Genomic DNA, 25,883 nt, shown 5'->3' with positions numbered 1-25,883 from the left:
GATATCTCCATTGCCCTGTTCACAGCTTATGTCAAACAGGATTTTTTTTAAAAAAGGACTAAAGCAAAGTGGTATAAATAAAAAGAACCTCCCCCACTCCCAAAAGCTGCTTAATCACAACCCTGAAATCAGTGTAATGTGCCAATTATTTTGAATTGTGCTTGGCTACAGGGATATAATATCACATGCTTCTGACTGCCTGCTGGCATTATTTGCATTTCTTTACTATCCCCATTCTATTGCTGTCCATAGTGTTTAAGTGTTTACTGAGTGTAAATTCCATCTTGGAGTGTATAATGAATTACATGCTCTTGTATATTTAGATAAGTAAGAAACCACTCTATTTAAATGGATTAGGATAATTTATGCCTCTCTAGGAGACAGGAACTAGACTTGTGCCAGGTGAAAAACATCAAGCAGGGTTTTAGTTAGAAATCTCTCATCTTTATGTTGCCGGTGAACCTTCTCAGTAATGCTTACAGAAAATTCTGTACAGTAAACTGAGTCAAGCTCTATGGGCCAAACTCTGCCTTGACTTAACAATCAATTCCATTTGATTAAAGTTGTTGAGGTGAGTCAGGGCAAAATTTGGACATGAGTTAAAAAAAACAAAAACAAACAAACACACACACACACTGCAGGGGGAGGTCGTAGCATTTTAAAATCGTTTGGGGTTTTGGGGGCATGTGTTCGGGAGGGAATACTTCTCTCTCCCACCCCAGAATTGTGTCTTTCAATGCATACAAAACATGGAGCAATAGCCAGGCTGAAAATGCAAGGAGATTGCCTTTCTCTGGATGACAATCTTTGCATAAGTTTGGAAGCAAAAGTCATGTTGATTTTCTAAACAGAGGTACTGATAAATTTGGAAACTGAAACTAGGTTGATTTTTCATATAGACTGACAGATCCTACAACCCTTACTTACACTGAATAGGACTTACTCAGTTGAGTAGCCCCATTGACTGTACGTACTGGGACCAGAAATAGTGATTAAGGGCAGTATGGCGTGACGGAGCCAAGTGGATTGCCTTACATTTGGGATCAACATCAGATGCAATGGCTTTGAAAATGTACCACATTTTGGTAATTGAAATTGCTCTGTCCTTCTACCGAAGTTCAGAATCTTAATCTTTTCAAATTCAAACAGCTATGAGATTTCTAGCAGGGGGAAAAGAAAACCAACCCCCCCCCCCCCAACTATATATTATCAATAACTTCTGAAGTTGTTAGGAACAGTATATAGCTAATTTCAACTAGCCAGACAGCTTTGAATATAATATGTATATATAGCTTCAATTCAAAGCTGATTTAAGCAGCACCATGAGGACAGTGGAGTAATCTATAAAAAAAATTGATATGAAAGCATAAGTTGGAAAATGAAATGTAGATAGCAGGGCCGGCTCCAGCGTTTTTGCTGCCCCAAGCGGCGGGGAAAAAAAAGAAAAAAAAAAAAAAAAGCCGCAATCGGCGGCACTTCAGTGGTAGCTTTACGGCCGCCGCTTCTTCGGCGGTAATTCGGCGGCTGGTCCTTCCCTCCGAAAGGGACTGAGGGACCCACCGCTGAATTGCCGCCGAAGACTTGGACGTGCCGCCCCTTTCCGTTGGCCGCCCCAAGCACCTGCTTGCTGTGCTGGTGCCTGGAGCCGGCCCTGGTAGATAGACAAACACACAGAGAAGTTAAGAAAATATTAAGGTTGCAAAGTCAAGTATTCAAAAATTAAGAAGGGCCAGAATTAAGGTTGCCTATGCAACCTTAATTTGGCCCCTTTGTGCATAGGCATTATGATGCAGTCTTTAATTACATGAGGGCAATGAAACAGGCTGTTGTCATGATTCTCCGAGAGCAGCCTAAATGACTAAACCGAAATGACTAAAGCCACCTCAACACAATCCTGCTAACTCCAGCCTTGATTGTTGCTGTCCCATCTCAGAGACAATGGCCAGCTGTACAATATGCTACAGAGATGATCTGCAATAAGTATGGATGTATATCCAGTAATTTCTATTTTCCACAGGCAAAATGAAGATCATCCATCTGTGCCACCAGCGCAATCTCTTCCCTCTCCTGACCTGAAGCTTGTTTGCCAGAGGTCTAGAATGCTGACAGCATCCAAATTGAGCTGGAGAAAACCCTTGGCAGGTTTTTCCAATTAGCTCACCAAGGAATGGTAGCTTAGATTCTCAGTGGTAGCTGGGAGGGCTAAGCTGCATTAAGCATTGATTTGTGCTTGGAGTTTTGCACACCACTATTCGTGCACATAAACAATGGAATTTGCATGCCCAGGGCCAGTTTCTGGTCTTAGGTAGGCCAATGTAAACCCAGAGTAACTCCATGGTCTTGAAGTGAAATTGAAACGGACTGATTATCATCGTACAAGCCGAGTAAAATGCAAGTAGTAAACAGCCAGCAAATTTTGTAAAATGATACAAAATAAATTAGATTTTTAAAATTCTTTCATTTAAAATAAATTAAGCTGTTATTAGAAATCCAGGTATATTGTCTGGAATTGTGAGAGTGTGTGTGTGTGGGGGGGAGAGGGGGTATAGTATTCATTAACCTACTTTGATTTTTGTATTTTTATTTTATTGATTTTTCATCATTCTTATTTTTTAATAAATAACTGTTTAAAAACAGTGCATTTTAATATTTTGTGAAGCATTAGGAGTACCTCTTAGGATGTGGGTTATTATAAATAAATTAGGGTTTAGGCCAATATTTTTTAAAATGGGTGCCTATTAGATCCATAGGTAGGCCTCTAAGTGATTTTCACTTAGTTTGATTTTCAATAGTTTGAGCACCAAGCAGCTCCCACTGAGCTCTTCCCTGAAACTCAGGTATTGTCTAGATTACAAGTTGCACCATTATATAACTGAAGGTGTATTTTAAATCAATGTAATTAAACCAGTCCAAGTCTGGGCATAAACCATATAGCTTGATCCATTTTTAATAGATAAACTGGCGAGTGTTTGTAGACAAAGCCTCTGGTGTCTTAAATTAGACACCAGAGTTCAAAAGTTGGGTGTCTGAAAAGGACCAACACGCTTTGCCCTTTATAATGTGAACTACTGCACATATAGTGCAGCATCACACCGGATGATGAATAGATGTGTGAAATCCCTATGGACAGCTGGCAATGTTGTCTTTCACAGTAAGTGATCCCCCTAGTGCCTCAGCTAAATTAAAGAGGACAATGAAGACATAATGATGAATAGAAGACAAAAGACTCCAATAGAGCTGACAGCTCCCTGAACATCCAGTCGTTCATTATGTTTGAAAGGGGAAAAAAAATATCAACGGTGTCTTAAATTAAGGAAGAAATGGAGGTGAATAGACAACAAATGTCGAGACAAGCCTAGCAACCACTGGACAGCCCTCTTGTCACTGTGAGTCTGTCAGATAGAAATCAGCCAATTGAAATAAATGAGAAATAGAAGAAATGATGATGAAAAAAGGGGCTAGGCAAAAGGCATGACATTTACAGCCCATTAAGCATCCAGCCGCTGTATCCAAACATCATCTCACACCTAGCGGTTCCTTTCCCTGCTATGCATCACTGTGGAAAGAGAAGCTATTGGTGAAAATATAATTGATGACATTGACCTAGATTATGCCTAGCTCTGCGGGGATGGAGGGGGACAAGACACATAGGGCCTCCCAACCCCCTCTTTTGCCCCAACAAAGGGTGAGCCACAATGTTGGCCCTTGTGCTTCCAGTGTTGTAATGTCCTGGGGACTCTAGTACTGATGCAATGCTAAATACTCCATAAGAGTTGGGGAAGGTCAGTGTAACGCAAGGCTATGGCCATACCTGTACACTGGGTGGTGAAACTGTCCAAGCAGCACAGGAAAAAGCGAATACTGCTCCCTGTAAGAGTTCAGTAGCAGCCACTCTGCCTACCACTCAGAGAGGTGTACTGCCTTCAGGAGCTTCTGATGGACCAACAAATCTCTGCATCTCCATGGGCTGTAGCTTAAAGACACAATAGAGTCCTATCAGCAAAGATGTAAGCGTGACAGATTTCCCCTGGGGTGCCACTTGGAAATGGGGTACCACTGAAACCTCTGACCCACCAGCCTGGGCTCCCGCTCACACAGTGCAAGCTTCAGCTTGGAAGGCATTGCAACTTGTCACAGCAGCACGTTCACCATCATTCACACAGGTAGGGACACACCCAGCTGCAGGCTCTCTAACTACCAACCTCAGATCCCAGAGTAGTACCATCCTGCTCAGGTCAAATCTGACCAGTATACGGGTCTAACACCCAACCCGCCTCTCCCTCGATGCACACTTGTGGTAATAGAGCTGAGATTTTCCCCAGACCTTAATCAAAACGCACACTGGTTTGGATTAAAACATAAAATAAGTTTATTAACTACAAAAGATAGATTTCAAGTGATTAGCAAACAGATCAAAGCACATTACCTAGTAAATAAACAAAACCACAAACTGAGCTTAACATACTAGATAGATAGGCTATGAATTAGCAAATGCTCACCCTGAGTGATAAACAGGCTGGCAGAGTCTTAAGGCACAAGCTGCCTTGGTTTTGCAACTTGGGTTACCCAGGTTTTCATACACAGGCTAGAAATTCTTCTAGCCTGGGACCATCACTTTCCCCCATTCAGTCTTTTTTCTCAGGTGTTTCCAGGTGTGTTGTTGTAGGGAGAGTGAGGTACCCACCGGATGTCATTTTCCCTCTTTTAAATCTTCTTCCCACTTGCTGGAAAGCTCTTTCACTGTGACCTGGGTCAAACAGTTCCCATTGTGTACTGCTAGCTCTGAGAGGCTTCTATTGTACACAGTTCCTGGGGTAATCCTTGTGCTTGTATGCATTTCCTCAATAAGCTAATAAAGTTGTTTGGCCTTTTTACTGTTGTACTTGAAAAGCTGCTTGTGGCAGTAACACAGACATAGCCAAACTTCATAACTTCACATATGATGATAGCACATGCAATCCAATGAGATATTAATATCTAGGAGATCAAGACTTTTAGAATGATACCTCACAAGGCATAGTTTGTACAAAACATATCCTAATTATATGCAAATGGTGAATACTAGGTTGCCAAGGTGTCACAGAAAGAACCTTTTTTTTTTTTTTGTATTCACAGACTACCCACCACAGTTGTTCGCATACACTGCATTTAACATGTCCTCCAAAGGATGGCTCTTGCAGCAGTACAATGGCCCTTAATATCATGCCGGCAGGAGCATAGGTTCAGTACTGGCCAAGTGACATCACAACACCAATCCTCCTATACCTGGGGTTTTTTTGAGGCTACACAGGAATTACAAAGTTGACTTATTGTGTTTGCATGTTTGAGTGATTTGTTTTTAAACTTTGTGGCCTGTTTCCAAAATCCAGCTTTTATTTGGCAAAATTTAGGTCTGGGACCCTGTGGGAGCGCTAGTGGCAGTGAGGTTCCTTGCAGCAAGAATTCTATGTTCTCGTTCAATGTGCACTCAATCACCTGTGATGATTTATTTCCCACTGTCTGGAACACAGCTGCATTCAAGCAAACAATACCAGCTTCGTATAATGTATACAATCTAACTTCTGGGGAATTTTTACTCCCTAAAAAAAAAAAGGGGGTAGGGTGGGGAGGGAGCTCTCCATTATACAGACTATTCTATATGCTCTTTGGGATGGATTCACCCCTCCTGGTACAGGCAGAAGCCATTTGAAAGGCCTTGTCCTAACGAGACCTCTTGCATAACAGGGAGTAATTTCCCCTAAGGAGGGCAGGCATCTTTAACTCTTCTTGGGGCTTCATAGGAGCCCGGCTGGCATAGACTGCTCAGGAATGTGCTCAATCCACACACTCTCCGCCCAGACCTCTTTCCTCTCATCTCACTGCTTTGATAAGCTCTGTGGTTCTAGTGATGCCTCTGCAGGGGCTGGAAAGTCAGGAGATGGAACTCAAGTGTAACTTTTCAGGTAGGGAATCGAGATGGGGCAGTTAAGGAATTCAGTCTTCTGGGGACAGTGTCAGATATCAAAGTGAATTGGGCATCGTACTCAGGTTGACCATTTGGATAGTTGCATGCCGTGTGGGGGCTCTCGAAACGTAGGGCTCAATGCGGCAGTACTGGAAACACAGGCCTAAGGTTCCCACTTCAAAAGAGGCAATGACCTCTAACTATCATTCAATGCTTTTCCTTCCAATCTGCATGGGAATTCAGAAGCAAAGGCAACATGAAAATACACATTAATGGAAAAAAGCATCAGGAACGTCTGCGGAGTCCAGCAAAGAGCGGTACCATTAGCACAGACCCATATGCACGCAGAAGGAGCACTAGTGTGGAAGCTGCCCTATAGCGGATATCAGGTTGCCCTGAGCTCACAGAATTCCCACCATGTGCTGTAGTAGCCACTCCTGCAAGCCCTATGGCACCAGCCACTGGCCTGTCTGAACACTTCAAATCTGAAGCCTTCTTAGGAAGTGTTGCTTTTCTTTTTCAAAAGAGAATGTTTTGAATGATATTACAGACATATAGTTTATAAGCAGGTGCTATTGGCCTGTTTGTCAGAGACCAAGAGCACAAATCCCAATTAAGTCAATGGGCTAGATTCTAATAATCATTTTTCCAGTTTAAATCTGGAATAACTTTATTGGCTTCAATGGAATTACTTTTGATTTACACAAGAATAACCAAGAACAGGACCAGGCTCAATGGGAACTGCAGAAGCTCAGCACTTTTGAAAATCAAACATGTTTTCATTTTCTGTAATGCATCATACACATTTATGGTACTGTATATACACCTTTGAATGGTAAAAAAAAATAGGGACAGAGGGGTATGTAGAATGGTCTCCACCTACGGAGTCTTGAATAGACTGAGGATCTCTCTCCTTTCCCCTCACCAGAGGCATGGAAAGCGAAGCAAGGCTTTTATAAACAGGGGCTGCTAACAGGGAGTTTCGCAAGGGAGTTCTCCAGGTGAAGGAGGAGCAAATACAGGACCCTTGGGGTAAGTGACTGTCTGTAGTGTGTGTTTGTGGGTTACTTGCTGTGTGCTGAGCTTGTGTTTGTCAGTCTGTTTGTTTGGTTGTTTGAAGGACCGTGTGCTGTGGCTGGCAGTTGGAAGCTGCGAGCTTCAAAGGAAGGTCTGAAGGCTAGAAGCCTCTGGTAATTGGCTGAGCCTTAATCAGTGGGCGGGGCATTCAGCCAGGCCAGGGCTTTATAAAGCAGCGCACAAGCAACCAGGGAGCTTTTGCGACCAGGGACTGCTAACAGGGAGTTTCGCAAGGGAGTTAGGAAGGGAGCGCGGGTCCCTTGCCGGTTCTATCTTATACCCTTTATTCCCCTTAAAACCTATAGCCCAAACTACATTCAAAACTTCTTGCTTTAAACAACCCCTTCATTAACTAGGAGAAAATGCAGGCAGAAGCCCAGCTGCAGAGTGGGAGCTATCCAGTTTATTGCACTGAGTGTAGCATGTATGATTACCTGCCCCGTGAGCGGGTGGCGTATGTGTGCATTCGATGCAAGGAGCTCCTGGCCCTCAGAGACCACGTACGGACTCTGGAGGCAAGGGTGGCGGAACTGGAGGAGCTAAGGGAGGCAGAGAGGTATGTTGATGAGGCTTTCCGGGACACTGTAGAATTGTCCCACCTCCGGTCAGACAGCCCCTGCGCTGTTGAGGAGGATGAAAGGCCCAGGGAAGCAGAGCAGTCAACGGGAGCAGAGGGAAACCTTCCCATAGTTGGGACCCTCCTTCCAGACGGTGCTGGGGTTGCCTCTCGCACTGACGTTACCTCTCCAGGGGAGGGAACTCCAGTTGCTAGGAAAAGGCAGGTATTAGTATTGGGAGATTCGATCATTAGAAACATACATAGCTGGGTTTGTGATGACCGGGAGAACCGTATGGTGACTTGCCTGCCTGATGCGAAGGTTGCGGATCTCTCGAGGCATCTAGACAGACTTATGTGTAGTGCTGGGGAGGAGCTGGTGGTCATGGTACATGTAGGTACCAATGACATAGGGAAGGGTAGGAGAGATTGGCGGCCAAATTTAGGCTGCTAGGGAAGAGTCTGAAATCCAGGACCTCTATGGTGGCATTCTCAGAAATGCTCCCAGTTCCACGCACAGGGCCAGGTAGGCAGGCAGAGTCTCAATGCGTGGATGAGGCGATGGTGTAGAGAGGAGGGGTTTACATTCATTAGGAACTGGGGAAACTTCTGGAATGGGGGGAGCCTATACAGGAAGGATGGGCTCCACCTAAACCAAAGTGGAACCAGACTGCTGGCACTAAACATTAAAAAGGTTGTAGAGCAGTTTTTAAACTAGGAGATGGGGGAAGGCCGACTGCTGCAGAGGAGCACATGGATCAGACAGAGACTTCTCTTAGGGGAGAGTCTAATGATAGAGAATCTCCAGGTTATAGTCAGGAGCAGAGGATGGAAGAGGATAAAGTAGGGGCCAGATCAGATGATAAACATTCACATAAAAAAGAATCTGATACATCAGAAAAGGGCAGACAAATAAACAGTGACACTTTTTTAAAGTGCTTGTACACAAATGCTAGAAGTCTAAATAATAAGATGGGTGAACGAGAGTGCCTTGTGATAAAGGAGGATATTGATATAATAGGCATCACAGAAACCTGGTGGACTGAGAGCAATCAATGGGACACAATCATTCTGGGGTACAAAATATATCGGAAGGACAGAACAGGTCGTGCGGGGCGGGGGGGGGGGGGGGAGAGTGGCACTATATGTGAAAGAAAATGTACAATCAAATGAAGTCAAAATCTTAAGCAAATCCGCATGTTCCATAGAATCTCTATGGATAGAAATGTCATGCTCTAATAAGAATATAACATTAGGGATCTATTATTGACCACCTGACCAGGACGGTGATAGTGATGATGAAATGCTAAGGGAAATTAGAGAGGCTATCAAAATTAAGAACTCAATAATAGTGGAGTATTTCAACTATCCCCATATTGACTGGGAACATTTCACTTCAGGACGAAATGCAGAGATAAAATTTCTCGATACTTTAAATGACTGCTTCATGGAGCAGCTGGTACGGGAACCCACAAGGGAGAGGCAACTCTAGATTTAGTCCTGAGTGGAGCGCAGGAGCTGGTCCAAGAGGTAACTATAGCAGGATCGCTTGGAAATAGTGACCATAATACAATAGCGTTTAACATCCCTGTGGTGGGAAGAACATCTCAACAGCCCAACACTGTGGCATTTAATTTCAAAAGGGGGAACTATGCAAAAATGAGGGGGTTAGTTAAACAGAAGTTAAAAGGTACAGTGACTAAAGTGAAATCCCTGCAAGCTGCATGGACGCTTTTTAAAGACACCATAATAGAGGCCCAACTTCAATGTATACCCCAAATTAAGAAACACAGTAAAAGAACTAAAATAGAGCCACCGTGGCTTAACAACCATGTAAAAGAAGCAGTGAGAGATAAAAAGACTTCCTTTAAAAAGTGGAAGTCAAATCCTAGTGAGGCAAATAGAAAGGAGCATAAACGCTGCCAAATTAAAGTGCAAGAATGTAATAAGAAAAGCCAAAGAGGAGTTTGAAGAACGGCTAGCCAAAAACTCCAAAGGTAATAACAAAATGTTTTTTAAGTACATCAGAAGCAGGAAGCCTGCTAAACAACCAGTGGGGCCCCTTGATGATCGAGATACAAAAGGAGCGCTTAAAGACGATAAAGTCATTGCGGAGAAACTAAATCGATTCTTTGCTTCAGTCTTCACGGCTGAGGATGTTAGAGAGATTCCCAAACCTGAGCTGGCTTTTGTAGGTGACAAATCTGAGGAACTGTCACGGATTGAAGTGTCACGAGAGGAGGCTTTGGAATTAATTGATAAACTTAACATTAACAAGTCACCGGGACCAGATGGCATTCACCCAAGAGTTCTGAAAGAACTCAAATGTGAAGTTGCGGAACTGTTAACTAAGGTTTGTAACCTGTCCTTTAAATCGGCTTCTGTACCCAATGACTGGAAGTTAGCTAATGTAACACCAATATTTAAAAAGGGCTCTAGAGGTGATCCCGGCAATTACAGACCGGTAAGTCTAATGTCTGTACCAGGCAAATTAGTCGAAACAATAGTTAAGAATAAAATTGTCCGACACATAGAAAAACAAACTGTTGAGCAATAGTCAACATGGTTTCTGTAAAGGGAAACCATGTCTTACTAATCTATTAGAATTCTTTGAAGGGGTCAACAAACATGTGGACAAGGGGGATCCAGTGGACATAGTGTACTTAGATTTCCAGAAAGCCTTTGACAAGGTCCCTCACCAAAGGCTCTTATGTAAATTAAGCTGCCATGGGATAAAAGGGAAGGTCCTTTCATGGATTGAGAACTGGTTAAAAGACAGGGAACAAAGGGTAGGAATTAATGGTAAATTCTCAGAATGGAGGGGTAACTAGTGGTATTCCCCAAGGGTCAGTCCTCGGACCGATCCTATTCAACTTATTCATAAACGATCTGGACAAAGGGGTAAACAGTGAGGTGGCAAAGTTTGCAGATGATACTAAACTGCTAAAGATAGTTAAGTCCAAAGCAGACTGTGAAGAACTTCATAAAGATCTCACAAAACTAAGTGATTGGGCAACAAAATGGCAAATGAAATTTAATGTGGATAAATGTAAAGTAATGCACATAGGAAAAAATAACCCCAACTATACATACAATATGATGGGGGCTAATTTAGCTACAACAAGTCAGGAAAAAGATCTTGGAGTCATCGTGAATAATTCTCTGAAAATGTCCACGCAGTGTGCAGAGGCAGTCAAAAAAGCAAACAGGATGTTAGGAATCATTAAAAAGGGGATAGAGAATAAGACTGAGAATATATTATTGCCCTTATATAAATCGATGGTACGCCCTCATCTCGAATACTGCATACAGATGTGGTCTCATCTCAAAAAAGATATACTGGCACTAGAAAAGGTTCAGAAAAGGGCAACTAAAATGATTAAGGGTTTGGAACGGGTCCCATATGAGGAGAGATTAAAGAGGCTAGGACTCTTCAGCTTGGAAAAGAGGAGACTAAGGGGGGATATGATAGAGGTATATAAAATCATGAGTGATGTGGAGAAAGTGGATAAGGAAAAGTTATTTACTTATTCCCATAATACAAGAACTAGGGGTCATCAAATGAAATTAACAGGTAGCAGGTTTAAAACAAATAAAAGGAAGTTCTTCTTCACGCAGCGCACAGTCAACTTGTGGAACTCCTTACCTGAGAAGGTTGTGAAGGCTAGGACTATAACAGAGTTTAAAAGCGAACTGGATAAATTCATGGAGGTTAAGTCCATTAATGGCTATTAGCCAGGACGGGTAAGGAATGGTGTCCCTAGCCTCTGTCTGTCAGAGGATGGAGATGGATGGCAGGAGAGAGATCACTTGATCATTGCCTGTTAGGTTCACTCCCTCTGGGGCACCTGGCATTGGCCACTGTCGGTAGACAGGATACTGGGCTAGATGGACCTTTGGTCTGACCCGGTACGGCCTTTCTTATGTTCTTAAGGTGACTGCCCACAAAGATGGGATGGGGAAAGGGGCAAATGTGCAAGGCAGCTTGAGAGTAGCAGTAATGCTGGTGTCACAGCTTGGGGTCCATGCACATGCACAGAGACCTTTGCTAGCATCCATCAAGCTGTTAGCAGATTTGCCACAGTGATAAAACACAGCCAAAAATGCTAACTAATAGGTTTTGACTCAACAGGGGTTTTGGCTAAAGGTGTGGGCTGGATGGAGTTCTTATTTCATCCATAGCAGACTGATCATCTGCTATTCTGCTCTTTTTTGTTTAGTTTTCCTTTTAATACATTTGTTTGGTAAAAACTAGAGATGAGCCTAAGCCATAAAAGGTCGACTAGAAGGACAACTAGCTGCATGTAGTCTGACCTCCTGCATGGCCAGAGCCACAGAATTTTACCAAGTGACTCCTCAATCTAACTCAACAACTTGTAATTGAACTAGGGCAGGGCTGTTGTTGGGTAGTTTTGAATTGGACCTGAACATACATAAATCATCATTAGGAAATGAATATTTTTGCACTACAATGATACACAGGATCCATAATTCAAGTTCAGATAATACTGGTTGTTCTTTCTGTGGAAAAGCTCTCAGCTCCAGCCATCTCCATATTGTCAACATGCTAGCAGCAGAGCTGGCCTTAGCAAGTGGCACTGACCTGTGCTCAGACACAAGGTTTTCCTTTAGCTAGCAGATCTTAGTCAGGAGGACTAGGTTTTAATATATACAATGCATGAGAAAACTGACTGTAGATTTAAAAACCTGCTCAGACACCTTTCATCATGTTTTCTTGAAAGGAATACAACATCACTCAACTGATGTAACATTTCTCTCTCCTTTTTTAATCATTCCCTTTGTAGTTCAAAATATTCTTAACTGATATGAAGAGCAGCCAAGCCACAAAACATTTTTGTAAAGGCGGTGGCTGGGGTGGGCAGACAAGATGGGAAGAAACACAAAGTAGAAAGTGGAAAAGCATGGCCTTGACTACTGACACATGTCCCATTGGGTTTCTCAGAAGATAAGCAGTGCTCATGTTGGTGTCCTGGCCATATTCCATCTTGAGTAAGGCTTTGCCTGGATAGTCCAAGATTTAAAAAAAAAAAAAAAAAAAAAACAACCATGTGCCCAAATTAAGTTGCTAAACCAATATTTGGGCATCAAAATAAATGGGGCTGTTTTTTAAAATGCCGAGCACCCAGCAGCTCCCACAAAAGTCAATTGAAAAAAATAATAATCAGGCAGTTCATTTAGGATCTGAAATGTGGCCTTAGAAGCCTAACATTAGGCACCCATTTGTTAAATTCTTTGCAATAATTTCCTTACATCATTTCAACTGGATACAATATTCTGCTTCACCTTGTGTTCTAAGCTGTTGGGTAGCATCCCTGCGCACTATCAAACAGTTGACATGTTTCACCTCAGCAATGGCTGTATTTCACTGGTGGATGGAGTGTGCTCTGTGTATCATCAGTTTGCTCCATAGATCTAATGTTTGGGGATCCCTTAGGAAGAGTGTTATTATAGTACTGTAAGCAGTTATTAGCATTACTGTTATTAAAAAGAGAACCAATCATTAGGCTCCTAAAAAGTTCATCTTTTTAAAAGCGATTATTAGGAGACTGGCCCAAATTGCTTGCTTCTGAAGAAACATTTGAAATACAAGGCCTGGAGGGAGGATATTCTGTGAGGTGCCTCTTGAAAAGTTTCCCTAAACCACATCATTCATTGGGGGAGGGGTCAGGGCACAGTTACCTCTCCCAGAGAATGGATCTGCAACTCCTCTTCCCTGTGCCAGATTCCCCAAGCCTCATCACTGGCTTTTGGAATCCTGATACTCCCTAACAGCGCTGCTCCCATAAAGGATAGCCCCAGGGACACTCGCCCCCCATCCGCCCCTCTTGAGAGATGATCACAGAAAAGGTGATGCAATCCTAGGATGTGAGATATGTCCAGGTAATCTCCATGGGGCCGGTGAGGGTATATGTGCACCAACCTGTTCACTCCCTCCGCCCAGTCTTGTGGAGAGTCCTTGACAGGGTCTCAGGAAGGGTGGTGGAAATGATGCCACAGAGGCAGATGAATGTGAGGCAGAGATCTGTATGTGGAGGGCTCCCTCTCTGCAGGGAGCTCCATGGGATGAAGGCAGCCAAACTTCTAATTTAGTCTCAAAATCCTACGGGACACGGGTGCTGCCTGTAGCTCCCTGATGCAGACACTCAGAATCCCACTTACCAGATGGTCACATGGCCCCTTTGGTAGTTTTATGGGGGGTGGCGAGAAATCACTGAGATGGAGAAGGGCAAATGTCAAAAGAGGGAGTGGGAGAGACAAAAAGAAGAAAAAAACCCAAGTGTAAATGAAAAGGTCCTCTAATGTTTGGATTTCCCTGACCTTCCATTTTGAATGCGTGCGTGCCCTCTGGCACACCTAAGCCCCAAGACCTTATCAGGAAAGCCATCAAGACATAGGCCAGCGGCCCAGATAGGCTCCCTTTTAATCAGCTGAACTACTATGAGAAGTCTTGAAGAGAAAGGTGGGAATAATCACTAAGTGTTAGCTGTAGAGTCTCCTTCACCACACTTGAATCACCAGCGCAGGAGATTTTATTTAGTTAGCTCATTATTTGCCATTAGCAAATCCTTGGAAAGGGAACTCCAGTAGGAGATGAATCAGAACATCAGTTGCTCTTGAGTTTGGGTTGTTTCCCCTCATCCCCACTCCCACGTGTGCGCACATGCATCCCTATGGGGGAAAATCAGAGGCTGAGGGTAACTCCTCACTGAAGTATCTGAAGGTGCCTCTCCCTTTCACCACTGCCCCTTGTGGAGTTCACAGAGAAAGTTAATGCCTGTAAGAAGATTTGCTCATATCACATTGACTGGCAGCACGTGGATAAATTAAAGCTTGTTCACGAATACAGTGGAGGGTTGAAAGGGGGAGATTCATTTGGGAATTTAAAAGCCAGTCACCAAAGATTGATCTGGATCCAGTTGCATTTAAGCGATAATATTTCCTTTACTTCATACTTCTAGGTCATTACTTAAACTCAAAAGGTATTCCCCCTTATTCCCTTGTTTTGCTGCAGTTACACCAGTGGTGGACAACCTGCGGTCCACGGGCCGCACATGGCCCGTCAGGGTAATCTGCTGGCGGGCCACAAGACAGTGTTTACATTGACTGTCCGCAGGCACAGTTGCCTGCAGCTTCCAGTGGCCGCGGTTCTGATTTTCCACTGTTACCTCTTAAATTTAAATGAATTAATCATCTGTTTACCGTTATCAAGTCATTATGCATCAAAGATGAAACAGATTGTCCCACAGGGTATCATTTATTTTCTGCCACGAACTAACATTTAATTGCAGCACAAACCACAGAATGCTATTAGATACTTGAAATTGTAACAAATCAGTGGCCACATAGGACTTTATGGGTCTCACTATTCTACTCACCAGGGTTATTACTCCTAACCTCACCATAACAGTGGAGAGAACTCATTTCCCTGCTGAAATAAGTATATGCTCCCACCACTTGAATTCAATGAGAATCCCCAGTAGCTATGTGTTATAGGGCATATGAAACACAGTTGAGCAATTCTAATTCCATCCAGTACAGAACTCTGGTGCACATGCACACTAGTAATTTCATTACAGTACTATAGCTGAAAACATTAACGATAGCTCTGGGTAAGGCTACACAAACATTACTGCTGTAATCTCTTGTTTTCAGCCACTGATTGCTTTTTTGAAATGTTCATCTTTTATGCTAAAATTTTACAGACCTGGTCCTGCCTGAGAGTTGTTTTTTTTTTTTTAATAAAATATTATTATTATTATTATTGTTATTAATAATAGAGTAAAACAACTACAGTTCAACTACAAAGAGTTTGGGAGGAAAAACAACATCTTTCAACTTTTGTTTTTATTTTATTTTTTTAAAATCAGGCTAGTACCAAAATAGCTGGTGCTAGAAAGTTTGAAATTCAGCATAACTATAGTCCTTAGTGAAAAGAACCTCCCGGTGTTCCCAGGAAAAGAGGTTTTTATTTGATGGAATCTGATGGATTTCAGTGTAATTGGTGCTATTTTAAAGTACCTTCTTACAGGGTCTTATGGGATCCAAAAGCCAGGAAAACCTTTTAATATCAAATCAGATTCAAGATGAGAAAGTTTTGTGTGCTGTAGCCACACACTTTTCAGCAATGTGAGGCTCCCACTGGTTGTTGAAAGCTTTATATGTATTGATCCTGTTCTCAGTTTAAAAGACTCTCCGGGCCCACAAAGTTGCCTTGCTCCTACATCTCCTGAAGCCCCAGCTCCCGCCAGTAAGAAATATCTGTAACTTCTGAGCAACACAGGGAAAAAAATAAAATGCCTCTCCTGCATTCCCATGTAGGTCACAGCTGAGGCAGGTAGCCCTGCTTCCAAGCTATATTGGTGAAGGGTCACACTAGACTTGAAATGCCTTCCCCAGCCACACATCTTCTAATGTTCACAGGAGCAGGGCTCCTTTCTGGGGCCTTGTAAGAGGTATTGAAGGTTATGCTGTTTTCCCTCTCTATTTAAAAAAATATATATATATAAAAATATTGGTAGAGACGCCTTTGCATAGTCCAGAAAAATACACACAGTGCTTAACAAGACAAACAAATCTCCATGCCTATGCTGCAATGATTGTGTTTCAGTTCCTTCCATATGAAGAAGTAAAGTTACAAGGACAGCGGTTTCTGACTACTAACCCAACAAACTCAGCTTGCTATCGGAGACTCAGGTTAGGTTCTTTATTGCTCACACACAGGGCCAGCTCCAGCATTTCTGCCGCCTCAAGCAAAAAAAAAAAAAAAAAGCCACGATCGTAATTGCGATCGGCGGCAGCAATTGGGGAAAAAAAAAAAAAAAAGCCGCGATCGGCAGTGGCGGCAGTTCAACGGCAGGTCCTTCGCTCCTAGAGGGAGTGAGGGACGTGCCGCACCTCTCCCTTGGCCGCCCCAAGCACCTGCTTGTTAAGCTGGTGCCTGGAGCCGGCCCTGCTCACACATCACTAAACATAAGAGTACAGTAGGCTGAATTATGTCATAAGTGACAGCTGTGTAGTTCCAGTAGCTTCAATGGGTTTTGAACAAGTGTAATTGATCAGAACTTAGTAAACAAGTCTGTTGATGTAGCACGTGCTCAGCTGTGTGGGCTCTGCAGTAGCAGCAGGAGTAAAAAATGTCTTTTGTCACTAACATAAGCAGATGTGTCTCAGAACATACACAAAGAGTAGATCTGTTTGGTAAAAAGAAGCAATTTTCAGAGTACAACCACACACCATAACTATCATAAAAAGAGAGATGGCTGAAAATTGCAAATTTTTCATGGAAAATTTTGAAAAATGTTGGTATTAAAAGACTTTGGTTTCTCAACACACACACACACACACACACACACACAAAACAACAACCCCAAAACAAACCAAAAAATATTTCAATTTTTGAAAACCAAGAAATTCCAAAAGCAGATTTTGTGTGTGTTCAGAAGCTGGGGGGAAAAGTGTTTTTCCCTTGCTTGTCTCTCTTGTCCACCCCGTCTTTGCTAGCAATCTTTCCCAGTAATAAAATGGGGTGGGAGGGAGAAGAGGAAAAAGGAAGAGGGGTGAAGCACCTAAACCATTTCTGTTTTCAGTTTTTCATTGAAAGAAAGTTTAAGAAATGAAAAGTGGTTTTAAATTTTTTCATTGTGGGGGAAAAAAGAAAAAGAAAAAGGCCTTTTCCCATCTAAAAATGTTTAATGGAAAATGTTGATTAGCTTTAATCATAATGCATGTGTGTAAATGTGAATAAAGTTTTCAGGATGTATATATGGCTGAAAGAAATACTATATTGTATTTGAGAAACAGGGTCTGATCACACAACTGACTTTTGAATTCTTAATGCAATATTAATATTGCACAGTTAACATTTATTAGTAATTGTACTTTAGGTTTATTATAAAGTATAAGCCCATAACAATTACATGATTTGTAACGATGTCTAGTAAAGCCATAAATGTAGTAAATGATTATGAATGGAGCAGGTCTTAAAAGTGACTACAAATGGCTTCTGGACCCCTTGGATACTTTTGCCCTTGTGGCGTGGCATTTGTTGCATGATAATTAAAATGGAAATGTTTTCTAGATATCCTTTTAATTGGTCATTTTGTAGCACGCATTCACCTTGGAAAAGTGTCCATCATTTTGAAGCCCGAGTCTAAATGAAGTGACTTCCTCTATGAAATTATAACTCGTGCTCGAAGCACAGAAATCATTTGTGGGGTTTGGACTGATGGATAAATGCATGTGCATGATGATGTGCCACTGAAAATAAGTTTGTCATGACTTGTGCCCCTCTGGTTAAACCTCCTTTTAACAGAACCATTTACTGCCTTTCAGACAATCAGGCATTCCATATGCTAAGAAGAGAAGGGAGATGCATTTCAGAGCTCACTTTGACTACTCTGCCTTGGAGGGCTGACATCAACATACACTGGAGAGTACAACGGTACACTGGTTTATACTTGACATTTCATATTAGAGTTTATTATGACTGTCTCTAGTTCAAAGGATACCACTTATTTATCCTCAACTTTCAGCTCTAGGGTTTGATGTCAAAGGAAGCAATTCCTCTATTAAAAAAAAAATAGGGGGCCATCAGCCAGTGGCCCTGCCATATATAAACCCCTTTATAGCCGAGTATTTCATACACCATTAAAGACACAATGGGAGGGAATAAAACAAGCACACTACATGGCATCACACAGAAATATAGTCCCATAAAGACTGGGGCTGAGAGAGAGTGTGTGCACGCTCGCTCTGATAATTTTCAAATTATTCATTCATGGTCCATCTGAGATTGTAGTCCAAGCACTGTATTTCATTTTGAAAATGTATGTAGACTTGCCTGGTTCAGCAGGAAGTTTCCAAGAAAATTAAATGTCAGAGCCACTTGGCTTATTGGTTTTATTCAATATAAATTCACTTTTTATGCAACTTTGAATAATAATAGCCCTCTCTGTGTCAACATGATGAATTAGCTACAGTCACTTGGGAGGGGGGAGGAAAGAAGGGGAAAAGGAGAGATGGGGGCATTGCCAGCCAGTATTAACCCAGCATTGATAGCTCTGCAGACAGATTTAGCTCTAAATGACAGGTCTGACAGCTTTAGGGTGGATTTAGCACACTGATCGTTAGGTGTCTTATTTTCTCCCCTTTGCTTTATTCAGTTAGCAAGGTTGCTATTGGCTAAAGGGCTCCTTTCCCCCTCTTCGGTAGGCTGGAGCACTAATATATGTAAAACTGCAGGTAAGCCAGAATGAAATCCATGTAAAAGGAAACAGGAATTTTCAAACAGCAGCATTTGGAAACATGCCATGCTGACAAGTAGGATTATGTTCAGGCATACCGTTGATTTAAATGAGTTAGTGAGAGCCCTCATTAACTGGGCTAGATCCTGCTGTTCTTACTCAGGCAAAACTCACTGACTTCAGTGGGAGTTTTGCTTTAATAAGGGCTGCAAGCTTTGGTCCCATTGTATTTTTAAAGCAGAATAATCAGAGACCAAGTATTTTAAGATGGCCATTTCTTTCCCCTAACAGAGATGACTATGAACAGCCAGATTCTGATCACAGTTACATTAGTGCAAATTTGGTCAGTAGAGTTACTACAGATTTTTCCTGGCATGTCTGAGATGAGATGACAGCCCTTGCTATCATGTTTCCAACATATCTAGTCTGTTGTACAACAGGAGAAGAGCAATAGGCCAGACAGGAAAGAATAAATATGCAACCACAGGGATCCTTAATGAGGAAATTAGGTTAATAAACAGCTGCTTGGACGATTCACCTAACCTAAAATGTAATAATTGCAGTTTCATGTGTCAGATATTTTTTCTACCTTGTCATTAAGATGGGCCAAATTGTGCTCTCAGCTACACTAGTGTTAAGCCAGAGTAACTCTATTTAAACAAAATCAGTGAGGCATTATTGAAGAAAGATGAGGGGATGCAAGAGTGAACACATCAAGGAGGAGGAAGGATAATCTTGTGGTTAATTTATCTGGCTACCACAGACTTCTTACGAGGCCTCAGGCAGCTTAGGGAGAGATTTAAAAAGGCACAAAGGGATGTTAGGCTCCCAGCTCCCATTTATGCCTTTAAAAATTTCCCCTTTAACCTCTCTGTGCCTCTGTCTTCCCTTCAGTAAAATGGAGATTTTCTCCCCACCACCCAATCCCTTGTCTTGTCTGTAGATTGTAAACTCCCGGGGCAACATTTTATTTTACTATGTGTTTACAGTCTGTTGCCCAAAGGGTCTCATCTGAGGTGAGATTCTCTAGGCATTACTATAATAATATAAATATACATACTATTTTTCCAAAGAACCCCTTACTCATTCCATGCACAGGATGGCTTGTGCTCAGGGAATGAATCAGGGTTATATAGTGAAGGAGATTGTTGTCTGTAGTATCCCTGCCTCTTCTGCTATAGAAATTGGAAGATGTGTAGTGAATGAGGCAAGGGATTAGAAGAAGAGAAAGGAGGGTCTCATGATTAAGACAACTGAACACTGCTCTGGAAAACAGGATTCTATCCCTACCTCAGAGTTCCTATGTGATGATGGGCAAGTCACTCAACCCAAACTTTTCACAGGTGGTCACTAATTATGTGCTCTCATCTTCCAGGTGCACAACTTGAGAAACCTGGGGCCTGAATTGCAGAGGCACTCAGCACTCACAGCTGCAAATTAAGTCAACAAGATCTGAGTTCTGAACTAGAGCATTTCTTTTAGCAAATAGTTTATTTGCCAAAAAAAAAGCATTTTTGGTCAAATGAAATATTCTTGAAGTAAAGTCAATTTTGGTGATTAGTTCCAGCCAAATAATAAAAAACAAAACCCTAAACAAAAGGTTTAGACATTTTCAAAACAAATATGTTCTGGCTTTTCATTTTGAAATACCATTTCATTTAGAAATTTAGCTGGATTTCTTACAAAAGGTTCAAAACAGATTTAAAACCCACTGTGAAGGGGAAGACACCTCCGGTACTGCCTAATGGTGAGACAGCTTGACTTCTTCCCTGGCATTTCCCTTTATTACTACTACTCTGCTTTGCAGTGGTTTCTCCTTTCAGTGACTCTGCCCTCTGGCCAGTACATTTTCAACTCCCCTACCCCACTTTTCGTGTATATACAAAAAGGTTCCAGTAACAGGGAAGTCTTCAGGATTAAGCAAGGGATTCAGGGCTGCCTCTTTGAGTAAGGGTCTCTTGTATCTTCCCCCAACTCAGTTCACCGCTGAGGGACACATTTCTATAGCTGCCCCTCTTCAGGGGTTGGTACAGGAGCTTGGGCCCCCTCCTTCCACTGAGCTCCAATCCAGGGCCCTGTGGAGCTGCCTCCCTGGATCACTTCCTACCAATCCCCTCCCTTCCTTCAGAATAAAGTAAAGAGCTAAAGACAAAGTCTCTGACCTTCAAATAATCACAGGCCCCTTCTTTATAGGCTTGGTCAGGTCACTCTCCCCAGACAGCTGGCATTCCTGCAACACTCCTCACCAGGAGCTGAGAGCATGGATTCACTGACTGTCTGCCTACAACTGAGCTACTCTGCTTCCCCCCCATCTAAGCTCCTATTCCTGCCTTGCACGCTTTGCAGGTGCAGTGGGGCCACCTGGGCTCACAGCAGCTTCTTAACCCCTTCCTCTCCAGTGTGGGATTTCTATACTGCAGCAGAATATCTGACTAAATGCAACAAAGGATTTACCAGTTGTGCCCAGGATCACAGATTCCAGGGTTGTATTCATTATCACAAAGCCCACGTACCTGTGTGTGAGAGGGTCTTTTCCCCAACATCCAACCTTGGAAAGGTGTTCAGTGATAAGCTGCTTGAACTTGAATGTTACCGTGTTAGATAGTTTTTGGCATTCCCACTGCTATGCAATATGTGCTGGAACTTAAGAAAACCCATGTGGTTACTATTGTAAACACCCAAAAACTTAACAAAATGAAAAACTGGAAAAAATCATTTTGGGTTGAATGAAATGTTTTGTTTGCCCCCAAATGAATTATGTTTTGCTTTGGTGAGAAATACCAAAACATTTCAGTTTCAGTTCAATCCCAAAGGATTTTTTTTTTTCAGTTTGACCACTGAACCAAAAAACCAGCGACTCACTCGGCTCTCGTTTGAACAAACAAAATGCAATAGATTACCAAGTTCTATGAAAAATCAAGTTACAGGCATCTCAAATTGGGCATCCAAAATTAATTGACACTTTTAACATGAATGTTTCTGTGCCCCACTTCCCATCTGTAAAATGGGATTAATATTATTGCACCTTACTACAGGCACGTTGTAAAGATAAATCCATTAATGTTTGTGAAGCACTCAGATGCTGCAGTGATGAGTGCCAAAGAAAAGCCCACAAGGAAAGTAATCATTCTGTATTCAAAGCAGGGTTTAATGTGTAGTAAGTAAGCCATGGAGTATGGAGGCCACACACTGAGCAATGAGGTGAAAATGAGGCATTGAATAACTTCTCATTCCCTGAACACTGTCCATCCTGTGCACTGAAGTCCATCCTAATCATTAAGAGCTTTAGCTTGCAACCCTAACTTCTTTTAACATGGATTTTTGTTTTTGGTGAAATTACACAGGCTTTTAAAAACAAACAAACTGGAAAGAACAGAAATTCCATTGTGTGGAACCATACTGACATCCACATGGTTCATCAGTGGGGTTAGAACCTTTAGATCAGGGGTGGGAAAACTTTTTGGCCTGAGGGCCACATTTGGTTTCCGAAATTGTATGGAGGGCTGGTTAGGGAAGGCTGTGCCTCCTCAAACAGCCAGGTGTGGCCAGGCCCCCACCCTCACCCCCCCCCCCCCCCGCTGGCCCCCTGGAACCCCTGACGCATCCACCCCTCCCTGTCCTGTGGTGGAGATGGATGGCAGGAGAGAGATCACTTGATCATTACCTGTTAGGTTCACTCCCTCTGGGACACCTGGCATTGGCCACTGTTGGTAGACAGGACACTGGGCTGGATGGACCTTTGGTCTGACCCAGTATGGCCATTCTTATGTTCTTATGTCCACTGACTGCCCCTGGACTCTCCCTACCCGTTTCTTCCCCCTGCTGCCCTATCCAACACCTCCTCTCATTCCTGACTGCCCCCCCCCCCCCCCCCCCCCCCCCCCCCCCCCCCTCTCTGTGACCGCCCCCCGAACCCCTGCCCCTGACTGCCCCCCACTGCCCCATCCAACACCCCCTCTCCTTCCTGACTGCCCCCCCGGGGACCCTGTCCCCATTCAACCCCCCTGTTCCCTGCCCTCTGACCTCCCCGACCCCTATCCACACCCCTGCCCCCTGACCACCACCCCAAACTCCTCTGCCCTCTATCCAACCTCCCCGCTCCCTGCCCCCTTACCGCGCTGCCTAGAGTGCCGGTGGCTGGCGGTGCTACAGCCGCGCCACCCAGAGCACCAGGACAGGCAGCCGTGCCACCCGGCTGGAGCCAGCCACGCCACCACGCAGCACAGAGCACCGGATCAGGCCGTGGCTCTGCAGCTGTGCTGCCTGGGAAGAGCATGCAGCCCCGCCGCCCAGAGCATTGTGCTGGCGACGCAGTGTGCTGAGGCTGTAGGGGAGGGAGAACAGCAGGGGAGGGGCCGGGGGCTAGCTTCCCGGGCCAGGAGCTCAGGGGCCGGGCAGGAGGTGGCCTATGGGCCATAGTTTGCCCACCTCTGTCCTAAGCCCTACCCCCAAAATCTTTGTCCCAGTTTCCACCCCTCTGCAGCCATTTGTTCCAGACTCTATCCTCACCAACTCCAAAGATCAGGTGCCTTATTCCTCTACATTCCAGTCAGGTCACTTCCTTGCTGCCTGGGTGCCTTCAGGGAGAGCACTGATTGCTCAGCCCTGCATCGCTGAGTGGGAGCATGCTCAATACAGACAAAAGCTAGGGGAATTTAGCTGTGAAACTCTAACAAGTCTCTACTGATTATGTGTGAACTGAGATTTTTCAGGGGCTCATAACTTGCCCAGATTTGTGCAGATTTTCACCAGGATGGCAAAAGGCACATCCCAGATACCAAGGTGACCCCCTCCCTCCCCCAACACATTTCAATTCTCTGCTCCATAGCATGGAGGTGCTAGAGCTTATTAATAAAATGGTTGCAAGAATTTATTACAATGGCCTAAACAGTGTATTTTCCCCTAATTTCATTCTCAGAAATGGCTGAACCATTTTTGCTGATATCCTGCCCGCCACTTACCAAAATCATCCTGATACAGACACTCAGCATGGAAAATTTCAACCCAAACGGTTACAATTTGGCAACATTATAAGCAATTAAAAACAGCATCTCATATGGCAAAATGTCAGGCAACCTTAACTATAGAGGGTGTTACCAAACTTTTTGGCTGTGCAGTAGTATAATTATTAAGCCTCTGATTCAGCAAAGCACTTAAGCATGCTTCACCTTTGTACATGAGCAGTCCCACTGAGTTTAGTCAATCCAGTACTTTGCTGGGTTGAGCCTAATACCAGAACATGACTTGTTCATCACATTTTGCCTTGCAATTATGCATGCAAAACTCCATACCTGATCTGTGCAGGATCAAGCAAAGTGTATGTGTATTGACTTACGACTTACAAGAGTTACCTCTGCAAAAGTCCTTAGTCTATATACTTACATACAGAGAAACATGACTGCATGTAAAATAGCTAATCTTTAACTGTAAGAATATTTAAAGAAATTAACTAAAATATACTTAGCGATTTATAGAATGCTTTTGCAACAAATGCATTAATTGTACGCAAACTGCATTAAGCTTTTTATTAGCATGTAATTGTGGGGAAAATATTAATATGGTATTGTAAATAAACGATCGGTTAGAAAAATTAAAACAGAAACCTGCATAATCGTGGTTTTAACATTAAGATGGTATTGTGACAATGAATGTATATAATGAACTAAGAAAAATAGAAATGTTAGTGTCTGATCCTTTCCTTGTTTCCAGTACATCTGCGTTGGACTCCGGCTATTGTTATTCAACTAGCTAATCACCATCTTTTGTTCAATGTGACTGTGATTTTAGTCATCCAGACTAATCTGCGAAGCCATCTGTTATTTGATTTATAATTGCCTATTTCAAGTCCCAAAGCCCTGCTACGCATCTCAGGGGAAGGAGAAGTAGATGCATCTGTTCTCACCAGGTAGAGTAACAACTGGGTAGATTTTAAAGAAAAGTATTTGTCACACCATAGTAAAACACTTTCACTGGAGCACTGCTCTTCCACTGGAATGTTAAAGTGAAAATGGAATGGTGTCAACCGAAAGCAATCCTACCGCTAGTGAATGTGAGTGTCTGTGTGGGGAGGGGGATTGACTCCATTTACAATAATCACTTGGGTTTTTCTTAAGCTCAGCACATGCTGAATAGCAGTGGGAATGCCAAGGACTAAGCTTCATACTATGTGGTAACATACAAGTTCAAGCGGCTGGTCACTGAACTCCTTTCCAGGATCTCATCCACTGATGAGCAGGGAGCTGTCTGGTTTCATGATGGGGATGTTAAAAGGCTATTTTAGGGCTGCTACCCAGGCTTTGTAGGCTGAAATGCAGATTGTTATTCTTTAGGCCATTCTCTGCTTTGTTAGCCAGAGAATTGAGATAGAGTTCAGATTTTGCCAAGGTCTGGTATGTCTTTCAGCTGTTTAAGTTCCTGGACATCTCCCTGCTTGCGTGATTCTGCCTTTTTCACTAACACATCAAAGACCTCTTCAGAAAGCCAAGATTTCTTGCATAACCATCTGAAAGAGAAGGTTACTCACCCTGTGCAGTAACTGAGGTTCTTTGAGATGGCTGTCCCTGTGGGTGCTCCACTTTAGGTGTCTTGGCACCCTGCTCAAGTGTGGCAGCCATCGCGCACCACTCCGAGCGGCTACGTAGCATGCGCAGCCAACCGACCCCCAGTTCCTTCTCTACCCCAGAGGATCAGAGTCAAACTCCAAAGTAGAGGAGAGGAGGGGGGATAGTGAAGCTCCCACAGGGACAACCATCGCGAAGAACCTCAGTTACTGCACAGAGTGAGTAACCTTCTCTTCTTCTTCAAGGAGTGTCCCTGTGGGTGCTCCACTTTAGGTGACTATGGAGCAGTACCCCTCAGAGGAGGGAGAGGGTGCTTCAGAGTTGCTTTATTGATAGTAGCTAGCACTGAGTGTCCAAACTGCGTCTGCAGCTGATTGTTGCTTGAGAGCGTAGTGCTTTGCTAATATCTGTGATGGGTATGTCATTGAGAAATGCTATTGATGTTGATAATGCTCTAGTGGAGTGTGTGCGAACTTCTCGTG

General features: G+C 43.2%; 1 protein-coding gene across 3 annotated transcripts in view; it reads right to left on the bottom strand.

Annotated features, from left to right (window-relative positions):
- The window catches only part of TMEM108 (transmembrane protein 108), a 273,314-nt gene that overhangs the window by 124,134 nt on the left and 123,297 nt on the right, over positions 1 to 25,883 (bottom strand). Inside the window, exon 1 of one of the 3 annotated variants that reach the window (XM_034760936.1) lies at positions 21,004 to 21,087. The exons of 1 other annotated variant lie outside the window; for it this stretch is intronic. The gene's annotated coding sequence lies outside the window, so the exon portion shown is untranslated. Of the gene's footprint in view, positions 1 to 3,811; positions 3,858 to 21,003; positions 21,088 to 25,883 lie in introns of those variants that run through there. One more of the 3 variants, XM_034760935.1, reaches the window with a different exon arrangement.

Source organism: Trachemys scripta, chromosome 2 (genome assembly GCF_013100865.1).
Source record: "Trachemys scripta elegans isolate TJP31775 chromosome 2, CAS_Tse_1.0, whole genome shotgun sequence".
Classification (NCBI taxonomy): domain Eukaryota; kingdom Metazoa; phylum Chordata; order Testudines; family Emydidae; genus Trachemys; species Trachemys scripta.
Note: the sequence above shows the minus strand (reverse complement) of the source record. Positions and strands in the feature narration are given on the sequence as shown.